The sequence below is a fragment of the Aethina tumida genome, chromosome 3 (assembly GCF_024364675.1).
Source record: "Aethina tumida isolate Nest 87 chromosome 3, icAetTumi1.1, whole genome shotgun sequence".
NCBI classification, from domain to species: domain Eukaryota; kingdom Metazoa; phylum Arthropoda; class Insecta; order Coleoptera; family Nitidulidae; genus Aethina; species Aethina tumida.
Window position 1 is genome coordinate 12,377,354 of NC_065437.1, and position 14,830 is coordinate 12,392,183.

At 26.2% G+C, this 14,830-nt stretch overlaps 1 protein-coding gene across 2 annotated transcripts in view; it reads right to left on the bottom strand.

Moving 5' to 3' along the window:
- LOC109594762 (protein TANC2-like) overlaps positions 1–14,830 on the bottom strand; it is an 88,647-nt gene that overhangs the window by 51,500 nt on the left and 22,317 nt on the right. The window lies entirely within an intron of this gene.

Here is a 14,830-nt window from a genome sequence, read left to right on the forward strand (position 1 = left end):
CAACCTAATTATAACTTAATCTAGTGTCTATCAGTTTGACGAAATAGTAAATACCTATAATATTTAGTTACGTCGTATGTTTTTCTATTAATTACGTTCGTTGTTTATGGATAATAATTTGTTTATAGTGATAGTACGTTGTAATAAGTAGGTATAAATACGAAGAACACGTGTATTGTTTGTTGAAATCGAATTTTGTAATTACATTATTTTATTTATTTTAAAATGCAGTTAGACGTGTTGATGAAACATATGTTGTGTCTTGTAGTTTCTGTTGTTTAATATAAAAATCGTTGTATGCATTTATAATGGATTGATGAAATAACTACACGTAAATAAAAAATATATAATCTGGAGATGGATGAATCTAAACATTATCACGTTTAATCTTTAATCAAGATAAAAAATAAAAGAAATCAAATTAATCCTAATAAATCTTAAGAAAACCTTTAAATTTAAACAAAATAAAAATTGTAAATTGAATTCCCATAAAAGTAAATTAATAAAATAAAATGATCTAATTTAATACTGACTCTTCAAAAAATATTAAAAATTTGAGGAGATAAATCAAAAATTAAAATTATTAATTATTAAGTAAAAAAGAAAAATTATTTTAAAGATACTATTATAAAAAATTATACAAGTAGTCTAAAATTATCTTATATACACGGTGATTCACCTAATCTAACTTACTTATTAGAAGTTTATGGAGGATGGAAAAAGATATTGATTTGAATTTTTTATAGCAACTATGGCTTGAACTACTTTTTTAATTTATTTAAAAAAAATTATTTCCGGTTGTGGCCGGAAGTAACAGCAAGTTTGTTATTTTCTAAGGAACACCCTGTGTATTTTTGAATTTTTAAATTCTACTTGCAATTGCGAGTAAAATGGCAATACCAAGTGATATACCTAAACCTAATAGTTTTTGAGTTATTAATATTTTTTCAAAAATATTGACAGCTTGATTGCCTAATTAAGATGTCTGTAAAGTCTCCAATTTTGATGTTGGTAAGTTAATTTTTGGCAAATATATTAACCAAGGACCAACCTTTAAGGACCCATTATTAGTACTCCCAAATTTTATAAAGGGTGTTCGTTATTTACGTTTAATTTAGTGTATCTTGAAACATCAGTAACTTTATTATATACAATGGAACACTCAGTATATTATTAGTTTTGTAAATTCTACATGTAATTACAAATAAAATGGCTATACGAAGTACTATATAAAATTATCAGTCATTGGTAGATATGAAAAATTATTTTAAAGATACTGTTATAAAAAGCTATACAAGCAGTCTAAAATTAACTAAAATTATACTCGGTGATTCACCTAATCTAAATTACTTATTAGAAGTTTATGAAGGGTGGAAAAAGATATTGATTTGAATTTTTTATAGCAACTATAACTTGACTTGAACTACTTTTATAATTTATTTTAAAGAAAATTTTATTTCCGCTTTCACCGGAAGTAACAGCAAGTTTGTTATTTTCATTGGAACACCCTGTATATTTTTAGATTTTTAAATTCTACATGTAATTGCAAGTATAATGGTTATACCAAGTGGCATACATATAGAGTTATTATTTTTTTTTTAATTTTGACAGATTGATGGTCAAACAAAAATGTCTGCGAAGCCACCAATTTTAATGGTAATAAGTTAATTTTTAGCATATACATTAATCAAGGAGTATACTTTATGAATACATTATTAATATTCTCAAATTTTATACAGGGTGTTCGTTATTTACTTTATATTTGTGTATCTTGAATCATCAGTAACTTTATTATACACAATGGAACACTCTGTATATTTTTAGTTTTTTAAATTCTACATGTAATTACAAATAAAGTGGCTATACGAAGTCCTACACCTAAACACAATAGTTTTTCAGTTTTTTATTTTTTTTTCCAAAAATTTTGACAGAATGATGGTCTAACTTAAATTTATGTAAGCCCATCAATTTTGATACTAGAGAGTTTATTTTTGGTATACAAATTAATCAAGGCCCACCATTATTACTACACCCAAATATCATACAGGGTGTTCGTTATTTACGTTTAATTTTGTGGATATTAAAACAAAAATCTCAAATGTCTTTTTCAGAGAAATATCATGTATATTTGACCGAAAATAAATTGTATCTGAGAATACTGCATTACATTTTTAGTAGAATTTTTGTTAATATTCATTTTATGTGTAGGGAAGGATCGAACACCCTATATAAAATATATTAGTCTAATAATTTTTCCTTATAGAATGGTCCTTGGTTAACGTATATGCCAATAATGAACTTTTCAGCATCAAAATTGGCTTTTCAGAGAGATTTTAGACCATCAATCTGCCAAAATTTTTGGAAAAAAATTAATTTAAAAACTATAGAATTTGAGCATAATATAGCCATTTTATTTACAATTACAAGTAGAATTTGAAAATACAAAAATATACAGAGTTTCACTGAAAATAACAAAGTTGAAGCCACATCCGGCGAAACCGGAAATAAAATTTTGTTGAAAATAAATTAGAAAAGTAGTTCAAGTCGAGTTATAATTGTTATAAAAGTTTGAGATCAATTCCTTTTTTCGTTCTCTATTAACTCAACTAATGAATAATACCTGACTTATTATATTCACACAGTATACATATATTTTTAAGAGTGTAAAAAAATTAATATACTGAAAATGAAGGATGAAGGAATGTTAACTAGAAAATATCTGAACAATTTAAATAATTCAAACAATGTAAAAAACAAAGATGCATTTGAAATTTGAATAAAAAGTCAGTTGAAACAAAAGGTACAAGACATATTCATTACATGGTCTTGTCCCACATACTTTACAATACACCATTTACATTCTCCAAAACTTATCCACAATAAACCTTTTTCTCTTGTACAAAGCATGCAACATGTAAAATTATCCTAAGAATAAGTTAATGATACAAAAACACCATATAATTAACAATCAGTAATTGTGTGGTTTTGTTTGTCGTTCAGCTTTCACCCACAAAAAAATCCGAACGTTCTATTATAGATTATTTTTATAGATTTTTCGATACGATCATTTATTTCATTTATTAGACTACATCCACCATGACATGATTAATTCTATGTTATTAATTATTCCACGTCCGTTTTTTTCCTTCGTTTCGATCTCATTAGTCCGAGAGGTGTTTGGAAGCCCGTATTGCACAATTTTTTTTTTGACTAACGAGCATAAACATCCTAATTCGCCGCGATTAAAACGGTAGTTTCTCGTTCAGATGACAATCTTAATGTTATTATTTAATGTTGGCCGTCGTGCCATATGAATTGGTCCATAAATATGACAAAGCGTCATTTAAAAGTAAATGCGTAATGGCACTAAATCATACGTCGTACGTGTCCATTGAAATTTCCTGTTACGTGCCAATTTAAATAAAATAAACGGGGTAACGAAACAAGTTGCCGACATGTGTTTTCACTGAAACACCAAACGGGGCACATCCATTTTTTTTCCCATCTCGCACGATTTATTGTGCATTATTCGGAGAGCGGCATAAATCCAACCCCGGTCGATCTAACCCAGTTTTGATGATCGAGGAAGTGTACCATATCGGAATTGTGTGACGCCAGACCCAGAAAGTCGTGTAGGATTAGCGTGTATCATACTAAGATGGAACGCACAACCATTTCCATCAATTCGACCCACTGGACGAACGATTTAAATGAAAACAAATGAGTCACTAGAATCGGTATAACGACATTGTGTTGTAATGATTAATTGATTTATGTTTGGAAATAATTATTGACACATGAATTCGATTTTTGGACATGTGCTAATTTTTTTCAAGATTCGAAATGTTTTAGTATCAAATTAACAAAAACAATAATAATTAATACTGTCAAAATTATTAATATTTTCTAATTTTTATCAGAGGAGATTTATTATCAACAGAACAATAAATAAAAATATGGAAAAATACCGACGAACATATGATAAGTCGAAATTCGATAATTCGGAATTTTGATAACTTAAATGAAATTAATTGGAACTTCGACAACTCACACGTTTTAATAATTAAAACGGCAAATTTAACAAAAATAGATGGAGGGATTTTCTAATTCTGTTTTTTGCAGATCGTATACAGTTTCCATCTTTATATAACTTCTGATATAAAGATATGTCAACGAAAACTCACTTTTTTGAATTAAAAGAGTGAGTTTTCGAAAAAATTTAGTATCATATAAATTGTTGTACAATATAATCGTTTTAAAAGATACCTCAAGAAAAGAAGATTATAATATGGGTAATATTCTCGATCTTTAATAAAGTGATTACTTTAGATTTATTCTTCTGATATCAAAATTTAAATATAAATAAAAAATAAGAAAACTAGTTAAGTGTAATTAACTTTCATTTCTTCGTGTATAGAGTTTTATTATTAAATTATTAATATAAAAAACTGTAAAAATTATAAAAAAGGAATTGTTAATATAAATTTTACTGCTTAATAATTTTCTGACAGTTTTCTATAGAAATAAATTTTATATATTAATTATTAAAATATTCATTTCGTATTTTTTTATTAGTTGAAAACTAGGTTTTTGGTAATCTAGTTAACATAATACTAATACGGATCAAGCATTTTATTTTGCAATTATTATAGATCGTATTAGTTTTTCTTTTCTTATTGTATTGAATTTTAATATCAATTTTAGTTCACATATTCGTAAATAATTTTGATTAAGGTATTGAATTTTACTATTTTAAAGTAGATTATTATATTAATATTAAATGTAATCTATAAATTTTATATTAAATGTAAAAACAATAATATAAAAAATTAATTATGTTTCCGTAAATATCATTTAGAAATATTTTTTTTACATTTAATTATTATAAATATTATTTAATATATTTTTTAATTAATTGAAATATAAGTTTTTTGACAATCTGTTAAAATATTCAAAGCTACATATTCCATTTTTGTTAGGTATAGTTTAAATTATTAATTTTAGGTCAGTTATTAGTAAATAAGTTCCTCTCATATTTTGATATGTTAAATTCAGTTTTATATTTTGATAACGGAAAATTAAATGAAAATATATAATTATATGATATTAAATATTCAAACTTTGAAAGGCCCTATAAATTTTGTATAGAAATGAATTTTATATATTTAATTATTACAATTATTTAATATATTATAAAATTAATTGAAAAATAATTTTTCGACAATCTGTTTAGTGTAACTCTTCAGGTTAAGTTTATTACTTTTTAATAGTTATAGTTTTATTATATGATTTTCCATTTGTTGTTGCACAGAGATTTAATACTAAATTATTAATTTAAGTCACTTATTTGTAAATATTATTTACTAAATAAATAAAAGTTCCTGTCATATTTTCATACGTGAAAAATTGATTGCAAAAACAAAAAATATAAAAAAGTATGTTATGTTAATAAATTCAAAACTTTAAAATTTATGTAAATTTTGTATTGCAAAAAATTTTGTATATTTAATATTTTTAATTTTTTAATTAGTTTTCCACCTTTTATTATGCATAGTTTAAATATAGAATTATTAATTTTATGTCATTTATTAGTAAAAAAATAAAACAGTTTCTCCCATATTTTGAAATGTTAAATTTAATTTTATATTTTGATCACAAAAAATTAAATGCAAAAAAATAATATAGGATCTTAATATACTCAAAGCTTCAAAGTTTCTGTAAATTTTATATATTTAATTTTTGAATTAGTTAATTAGTTAATTTTAATATTTGATACTGAAAAGTTAAAAGTAAAAACATAAAACATATAAGTAATTTTTTGTAAATTTTATATGGGAATAAATTTTATATATTATTTATTAAAATTATTTACTTAATTTATTTTTTATGATAATTGAAAAATAGTTTTAGGAAAGTCCAATTAAACTTAACCTTTTATTTGTTATAGTTTTTTATTAGTTTTTCATTTCTTGTTTTATAGAGTTTTAATATTAAATTATTATGATTATATCACTTATTAGTAAATAAATAAAATAGTTCCTGTCATATTTTGATAAGCAAAATTTAATTTTAATATTTTGATATCCATAAATTAAATGTGAAAACATTAAAAATATAAAAAGTAACTATAGTATGTTAACATACATTTTACTGTTTAAGCAAATATTCTGTAAATTTTGTATATAAATAAATTTTACATATTTATTTAATAAGTATTTGTTTAATAATTTTTTTAGATCAAAAAGTTAACACATCATGCTCCTATTTATTAATTATTACAGTTTTGTTTTATATAACCGTTTCAAATATATATTTTTTATTAATTAAAAAAGTTCTTCGATAATCCAGTTAATGTAACATTCCGGATCAAGTAATTTGCATCGATTTTTGAAAAGTTCATTACCATATAGTTACGAGCCACTTTCAATAACGTTTCACAATCGTACTATACACAAATTTATGAGCCGCCATTCATAAAAGTTGCGACGAGTTTAACATATACGTGGGCCATTCTTTATTAACATTTTCTGGCCGCCATTTAATCAGTGCTTAACTAAATTCGGATGGACGGATATTTCACGTATCGCTTATGCTTAAGTGCTTAAGTGGGCTGTCACTTTACGATTTTAAATCTGACGTAATGCGAAAATTTATAAAGGGCTTTTTTCGGCTTTCGGATTTCTGCATAATCCAAAACGATGATTTACTGTTATCGTGCAACAATCCACTCGTAACGAGGATGGCCAGTTATTAGTTCTATGACTCGAATTGTACAAATGTGGATGTGATTACGTCAATTCATTGAGTGCGTTGACGTTATTTATTCAATAAACTGCCACAACCGTATGCATGTGTAAATAAGCGCAAGTGTATGTTAGAGTTTTGTCGTGGGCAGATGACTTCCCTTTCGCGCTCATTTGCATCAGAACCCGTTCCCCGTACACCTACGAACTATACTTTGTGAATGAAACACATAACTGGGCGTTAAATAATCCTATTAAGTCGATCTGCCCGTATGCAATTCTCTTCGGCGACCTACTACGCAATTTTTCTTGTTCATTTAAAAATTGAAAAAACAAAAAAAAATTGATCGATATGCATTTTAAGGTTTACGGTAACGTAACGGATGCCGGAAAATTAAAAATAATCACCGGCCCCGTCAAAATTTGTTGCACCATTACCGTCGTAATTATTAAATTAAAAAAATAACAATAAAAAATATATGAAATAAAAATGAAAATAAAGAAGAAAATGCGGAACGAAGGCGGTGTCGTCTAATTAAACTCGACTGGTCCCATCACCGTTCGTTCCTTTTCGGTGATTTCTCTTCGAGACACTAAATACGTATTCACGTATTAATCAGGCTAAGATTATTGCGTTTTAATGTCGCAAATTAAATCACCGCCAAGTGCCTAATTGGGCCGGCCTCTAATCGACTTGTTTTACATGTTAATTTCGGTAATCTGTAATTGGTCAAACAAATTTTTTCGCGTCCACCAAAATGACGAAATCAACGTGGACGTACGCCTCTCATAAAAATCGGAAAAAGGAAACCTTTCCTACGACGTCGAAATTCAAACGGTGCCATTTTATTTTAATGTGCGAAGTGCGTGTAAAATATTCCGGTGGCACGATTTGATTGATCGTGATTCGATGTTATCAATGCACAAGTTATGTAGATCTGCCGATTACCGCACCACCTATCATTTAAATAAAAGAAATAACAAATTAACGTGTAAGTGTGTGTCAGTGGGACACAACAAGAGAATTCGAGGGAATAAACAGTTACATTATAATAAATATTCTACAATAATTACTTTTAATTTTCACCGTTTACATTTAAAAATATAATTAATTACCTCGGTGAATTTTACGTGGGAAATTAACGTTGACAATGGACAGTTAGAAAAGTGTATTGGTAAGTGCTAATTAAATAGTGGCAGTCCAGAATGTGTGTTAATGATAAGAGCGGTTAATTAAAATTGAATTTACTGTCGTTAACATTGCCAGTTAACAGATAATTGTCTGTTTAATGCATCTACAAATGTTATGACCAGAACTGAGCTTTCAAATGAATGAAATTTGTTCGGGAATAACAACCAAAATCGTTTCCAATTTTATTTTATCTGAAATGAGGTTTTTTTATTGTTTTTTTTTATGATTCCACATTTATCTTTTGATTTAAAAATAATTAAATTAAATTTACTGGAACTACATATAAATGGAAAAAAATATATATTAAAATAACTTAAAATTATAAATTTAAAGAATAAACAATTTAAAAAAAAATTATGTGCATTCCTGAAAATTAAAATATTAAATAATCATATTATAACACATTAAAATACCCAAATACATAATTTTAAAAATAACACTGTTTAAAAATTTTTAAAATAAATTTGAGTTCAAAAAAATTAATTAAAAATATCTATTATATAAGGGGGATGAAAAAAATGAGGAGTGGAATGAAGAATTTGAGAAGTTTGATAAAATAAAATAAATCTGCCGTAGTACCGTAATCGGAAAATGTAATTTGAAGATTGATTAATCTTGAAAACAGATTGAGAGATGAGTATCTCCATTCGGATAGATCGATTGATTAGGTAGATGATTATTTCCAGGAAGTAAATAAAGAGTTGAATGACGAAGATAAATTTAATGAAAATAGGGAGTTAGATGAAGAATATGAGGAGTTGGATGAACAAGATGAAGAAGAGGAATGGTATGAGAAGATAAGGGTTGGATGAACAAGATGAGGGGTTAGATGAAGCAGATGGGAAGTTGGATGAAGAAGATGAGGAGTAAGATGAAGACTACGATATTTATTAGATTGTAATAAAAAATTTAAAATAAAATCTGTAAATATAAAAGAACAAAGTAATATAAAATAATACTAAAATAAATTATTTATTTAAAAAAATATGAATAAATTAAATTAACAACTATGTATTTTAAACAACAAAAATATTATATTAATAAAAAATTTATATTTTTTCATTTAACGACTCAAAAATATAGATTTAAAAAATATATAAATAGTTAATTAAATCTAAATTAAGTAAAAATATTATCAATCGATCAATATACGATTAACAAGTCAAACAAATTATTTACATAAAATATGTCTTATAATTATAAGAAATTATTAAAAACTGAAAAAACTGATAAATATATAAATTTATTAAAATATATATCTGAAAATAGATGCCTAATTAATTAAAAAAGATGAGCAAAATATTAATTAATAATATTTTAAAAAACTCAAATAATTTAACTACCTAATTAAAATATAATTTGAAATATTTTGATCTTGCTAAATTAAAAAATATCAAGTAAAAAAATTTTAAGCAACAGCATTACTTCAAAGATATTAATTAATAAATTTAAATCCAAATAATTGAATACAAAAATATTAAAATTATAGAAAAAAATTTGGAGAAATGTTATAATTATTTATTAAAAAATAAAAAAGAATATTTTAAATAAAAATTAAGTGTGACGAATTATTTACATAAAAATATGCATTAAAATTATAAGAATTTATGAATAATCAACACATATCTGTGTAAAATATTAATTAGTAATGTTTTAAAACACTCAAAAAAATGATGTAAATTAAAGAATAATATTTGGAAATAAAAAAATATATATAATTATTTATTTAACAAATAAAAACAAATAAAAAAAATATGTACTATATTTATCAAAGTATAATAAAAAAAAAAATTGAAAAAATTTAAAATTACTACTCTAAATATAAAAAAATGTAAAATATGTATTTATAAAATAAATCTAAAACAAAATTAAGAGAAAAAAATATTGAAATTAGAGAATCAAATTATTATTTTATTAAAAAATTTATATTTAAACTTCATATAAAGAATTAACGTATTAAAAAACATATAAAAGTGTATAATTCAAGTTTGAGCTTCAATGCTAAATATAAAAGAAGGTAAAATATATATTTATAAAATAAATCTAAAACAAAATTAAGAGAAAAAAATCCTCTAATTAGAGAATTAAATTATTTTATTAAAAATATATATTTAAACTTCATATAAAGAATTAACGTATTAAAAAACATATAAAAATCTATAATCCAAGTTTAAACATCAATGAATAAATGTAAAATATGTATTCATAAAATAAATATAAAACTAAATTAAGAGAAAAAAAATCCTGAAATTAGAGAACCAAATTATTATTTTATTAAAAAATTTATATTTAAACTTCATATAAAGAATTTACGTATTAAAAAACATATAAAAATATATAATTCAAGTTTGAACTTCAATGAATGACCATAAAAAAGAAAGGTACTGTTTAAAAAAAAGAAAATTAAAATTAAATCCAATATATTATGAATAAAGTGGGGGGAAAATTACAGAAAATTTCATGAACTCATTATTGCTTTAAATGTGCATGTGGAAAGAATTAATGAAGAATAAAGATAATGCAATAAATTGTCACCGAATTATCGTTTTGACCGGTAACGTGTTCGCGCATTCCGCATTCTAAATTAAACGCATATGCAAATGTCCGACACTTGAATATCTCGCTGCAGCGCTACGAAACTAAAATATTAATTGAAACCGCGATATGTTATTATTGTTGTATAATTTCCTGTTTTACTTAACAGTCCACTGGGTACGTATAAAAGCCAATTAATGCAAATTCCCCTCGTTTGCTTTCTGCCAGCGCAAAAATATTCGACAGCCTTTCACAAGGTCCGCACAAAAATTAAAATGACAATGTTTTTCGACCAATTAAAAATTATGTATGAAACTTGTCCGATGACACGGTGTTGAGCCTAATTAAAATCCACCGAATGGATTCGTTTCTGTTTTTTCATGCAAAAACTTACTGATTACGTCCTTCACAATTGTATTGCTCACCTGCAAAACAAAAACGCAACAATTAGCAATTGAAAAACGGCCATGACGAAATTTTGTTACAGTTCTGACACGGGGGAAAAAATCGCACATGAATATGTAACGTAAAACCACGTATGTGGCAACGCACAAACCCGACAATTCTAATTACAAAGTATAATTGGAGAGCAAAGAAAATTCGAAAAAGTTATGAATGAAAGTGCATGTGCATTTATCGCCTGTCGGTCTAGTATGCGTTTTATTTTCGCTTTGCGCAATCCACCCACCAAGATTTCACAGACCCGTGCGATTTTCCTTCTTGCAACTGCGAGAATTGTGTGTTGGCAAATGTCACGTGTTTTCAGTTTGTGTTTCTTTACCGCTTCTGGCGCCCACACAATTTCCTTTCGAATTATTTCGAACTAAAGTTTTTTATACATTTGTATAGTTCAAGATATTTTCTTGATTTTTGCCTTAGAATTTTATTCTGGGTCTCTAAAAACTTGGCTTAAGAATAGTCTTAAAATGATTAAAGAAAGTAAATCAAAATTATGAAAATCATAATAAAATGTGAATTATAAATGAAAGCATACTGAAAATCGAAGACATAAATGATTAATATTACAAAAAAATTGTTATTTTTTCTTAATGTTTGCCTTATTCTGGGTGACTAAAAACTTGACTTAAAATAGTCTTAAACTGATTAAAGAGGTGACTAAAAACTTGGCTTAAGAATAGTCTTAAAATGCTTAAATGGAGTAAATTAAAATTATGAAAATCATAATAAAATGTCAATTATAAATGAAAGCATAATGAAAATCGAAGACGTAAATAATTAATATTACAAAAAATCTATTATTTTTTATTAATTTTTGCTTTAGAATTTTATTTTGGGTGACTAAAAACTTGACTTAAGAATACTCTTAAAATGATTAAAGAGAGTAAGTTAAAATTATGAAAATAATAATATGCGAATTATAAATGAAAGCATAATGAAAATCGAAGACATAAATGATTAATATTACAAAGAATCTATTATTTTTTCGTAATTTTTGCCTTAGAATTTTATTCTGGGTGGCTGAAAACTTGGCTTAAAAATAGTCTTAAAATGATAAGAGAGTATTTAATATTATGAAAAACATGATAAAATAATAACTTGTAAGCATAATGAAGATCGAAGAGTAAATATATTATTTTTAGAAATTCTTTGTACAGAGTTTGTTAAAATTTAAAAAAATTATAATTATAATTAAAATCATTGAATCATTAAATGGTTAATTATAAGTTTAAAAATTACATTGTACATAATATTTAATTAGAATAATTGTAAAATTTGATAAAAAACTTTAAAAGAGTAATAAAAATAGAAACGTTGGTAAAAACTAATAAAATTTTAAGTAATTTTGTAAAATTTGCAAAAAATGACATTGAGATAATGAAAACAAAAAATAATATAAAAATGTAAGTATACACTTCAAAAATTAATAAAACCATTAAAAAAGATGCAATGAAAAAACAATATATGTAATTCTTTTAAGTTACATACGTAATAATTTATAAAGCTTGTATAAAAGGATAAAAGTTTATTAGTTTATACAGGGTGTCTCAGTTCATTTAGGCTTTTATAACTACTTCTTGACTATATAGAGAAAGATTGATTTAAATTCATTTTTTTTTAATTATGTTTAATATCTATGACATTCGTGAGATTTATGAAAATTCTAATCTATTCAGAAAGTACATCATTAAAAATAATAATAATCATAAAAAAATATGCATATTTTTAATTCTGTAGAAAAATTAAAAATCATATCATATTCTTATAAATTTATTTATTTAATCAAATAGTATATGAAGTAAACTGATAAGAATAAGATAAATTATATTATTTTGGTGTTTTTCAGAGACTGAGACCATCAATCTGTCAAAGTTTTTGGAGAAAAATTAATGTCTCAAAAATTAGACTTAGGTATAGAATATGTTATAGCTATTTTATTTGCAATTACATGTATAATTTGAAAATCTAAAATTGTACAGGATGTGCCATTGAAAGTGACATCACCTTTGTTAGTCACTCTCGGTGACTCTACCTAATATGTTACAAATCTGAACAACTCTAATTTACTGAAAGATCGGTGTTCCATGATCACTATATTCATAGGTTTCTACTTAAAAGAAAATCAATTTGGTCTGGAAGTACGTAATATTTAATTAATATTTATAAAAAATTAACTTAAATATTTCATTATTTCGTAATTTTGGCTCCTATCACTGTTTGGTCTATGTTAGAATCTCAGTCTCTGCAACGTATCAACAGGAAATTGTTGCCACTGGTCCTGTATGGTTTAAAGAAGTTACTGTTTGATTGCGATGTTTTTTGTTTGGATACGATTGTCTAATAGTTCTCTAGGATTTAGTTAGTTCAATAGGATTTAGATTAGGGGACTGAAACGGCCATTCAAGCACAGTTAAGTTTTCCTTAGAAAAAACTCTTTAATAATTTTATATGTGTGTTTGGGATTATTGTCTTGTAGTGGCATTTCTTCCTCAGCAAATGGAAATATGGTGTTTTCCAGTATGTCCCTGTATTGAAAACGATTCATTTTACCCTCCATTTGGATCGAGGGTCTAACTTTGGATTGAGAAAAGCCCCAAACTATAATGATTTCGCCACTGTATTTAACATTAGGAATTTGGTATTTAATGGTATCGTTGTCTCGCTGGTTGCCTCACAAATGTCACATTCGACCCAGATTAAAAACCAATCATTAAAACAGACATAAAAAATCCCAAGTGATACAAATCCATATTCCATATTTTTTTCCACCACTGTAGGTTTTCCATTTTTTTAAACAATTTTAGTATAATCGTAAAAAGAAACAAAAAATTAAGTCAGTTCCACAACTTTATTACAAACATAAATACATACATTAAATTTAAGTCTTTGCTATAAGTGATTATTGAAATGATTCCCTCGACTTGCCAGTTAAAGCAGTTCCAATTTCTTGTATATGTATAAAGTTAGACATGAAACGATGGGTAAACCGGCCGAACGCGATTTTCACTTTGACCCAAATTTATCATCCGGATAAACGGGTAACGGTACCAACCAAGTCGAGAACACCGCACAACATGATCCGCACTCGAAATATCGTTACGGATTTGTCTCGTCGTCATTAAAAAAAAGGCGACCCTATCTATAAATTACACACGTATTACGAATTACGAACGAAAAATAAATCACGTCGCATAAACATTTTATCCTTTGTACCATATTACTTTATAAAGCCGCATAACTCGCGTAGTTTATTTGAGAAACTGTCGGAGATGGTTGCAATATCGCAAATAGCACTCCGACTGAGACTAAGTTCCTAACAAATGACGCACCACTATACTGGTATACCCGTATTCTTCGAAATAAGCCGCACATACCCAGACTGCATCGTAAAAATAGCTCCCATTCTACCGCCGAGGGAAAAACGTAAAAGCAGACGAAAAGAATGCCCATGTTTATTTGCTTCTAATTATCTCATAAATTGTAAATTTACGGTCGCCTTTTTTTAATTAAAATCGGCGACGTTAATTACAGATTTGGGGAAGTGTTCAGGTGGTAAAGCCGGATCAAAGGTTAATGAAAAGTGGGAGGTAATAACAGCCCACATAAAGGTAACATGTTTTTATCGGTCCAATTGGCCGTGTCTTCTTAATTAACACCCTGCGAGTGGAAAAAGAATGATGTGTGTTTGTGCGGTATGAGATAATAGAACATAGAACATGTTTGCGGGGCCGATGGTAATAAACTTGCTCTAGACTTGTCTGACCGGACACGATGATGCATCCAGACCGTATAAGGCGCACGATGATTGCAGCCTGTTCTGTTTCCGCGCAAAAAACAAAAACTACTCCGTTCACTGCACCAGACATCAACACCACGGCTTGTTAAATATTCATACTCTTGT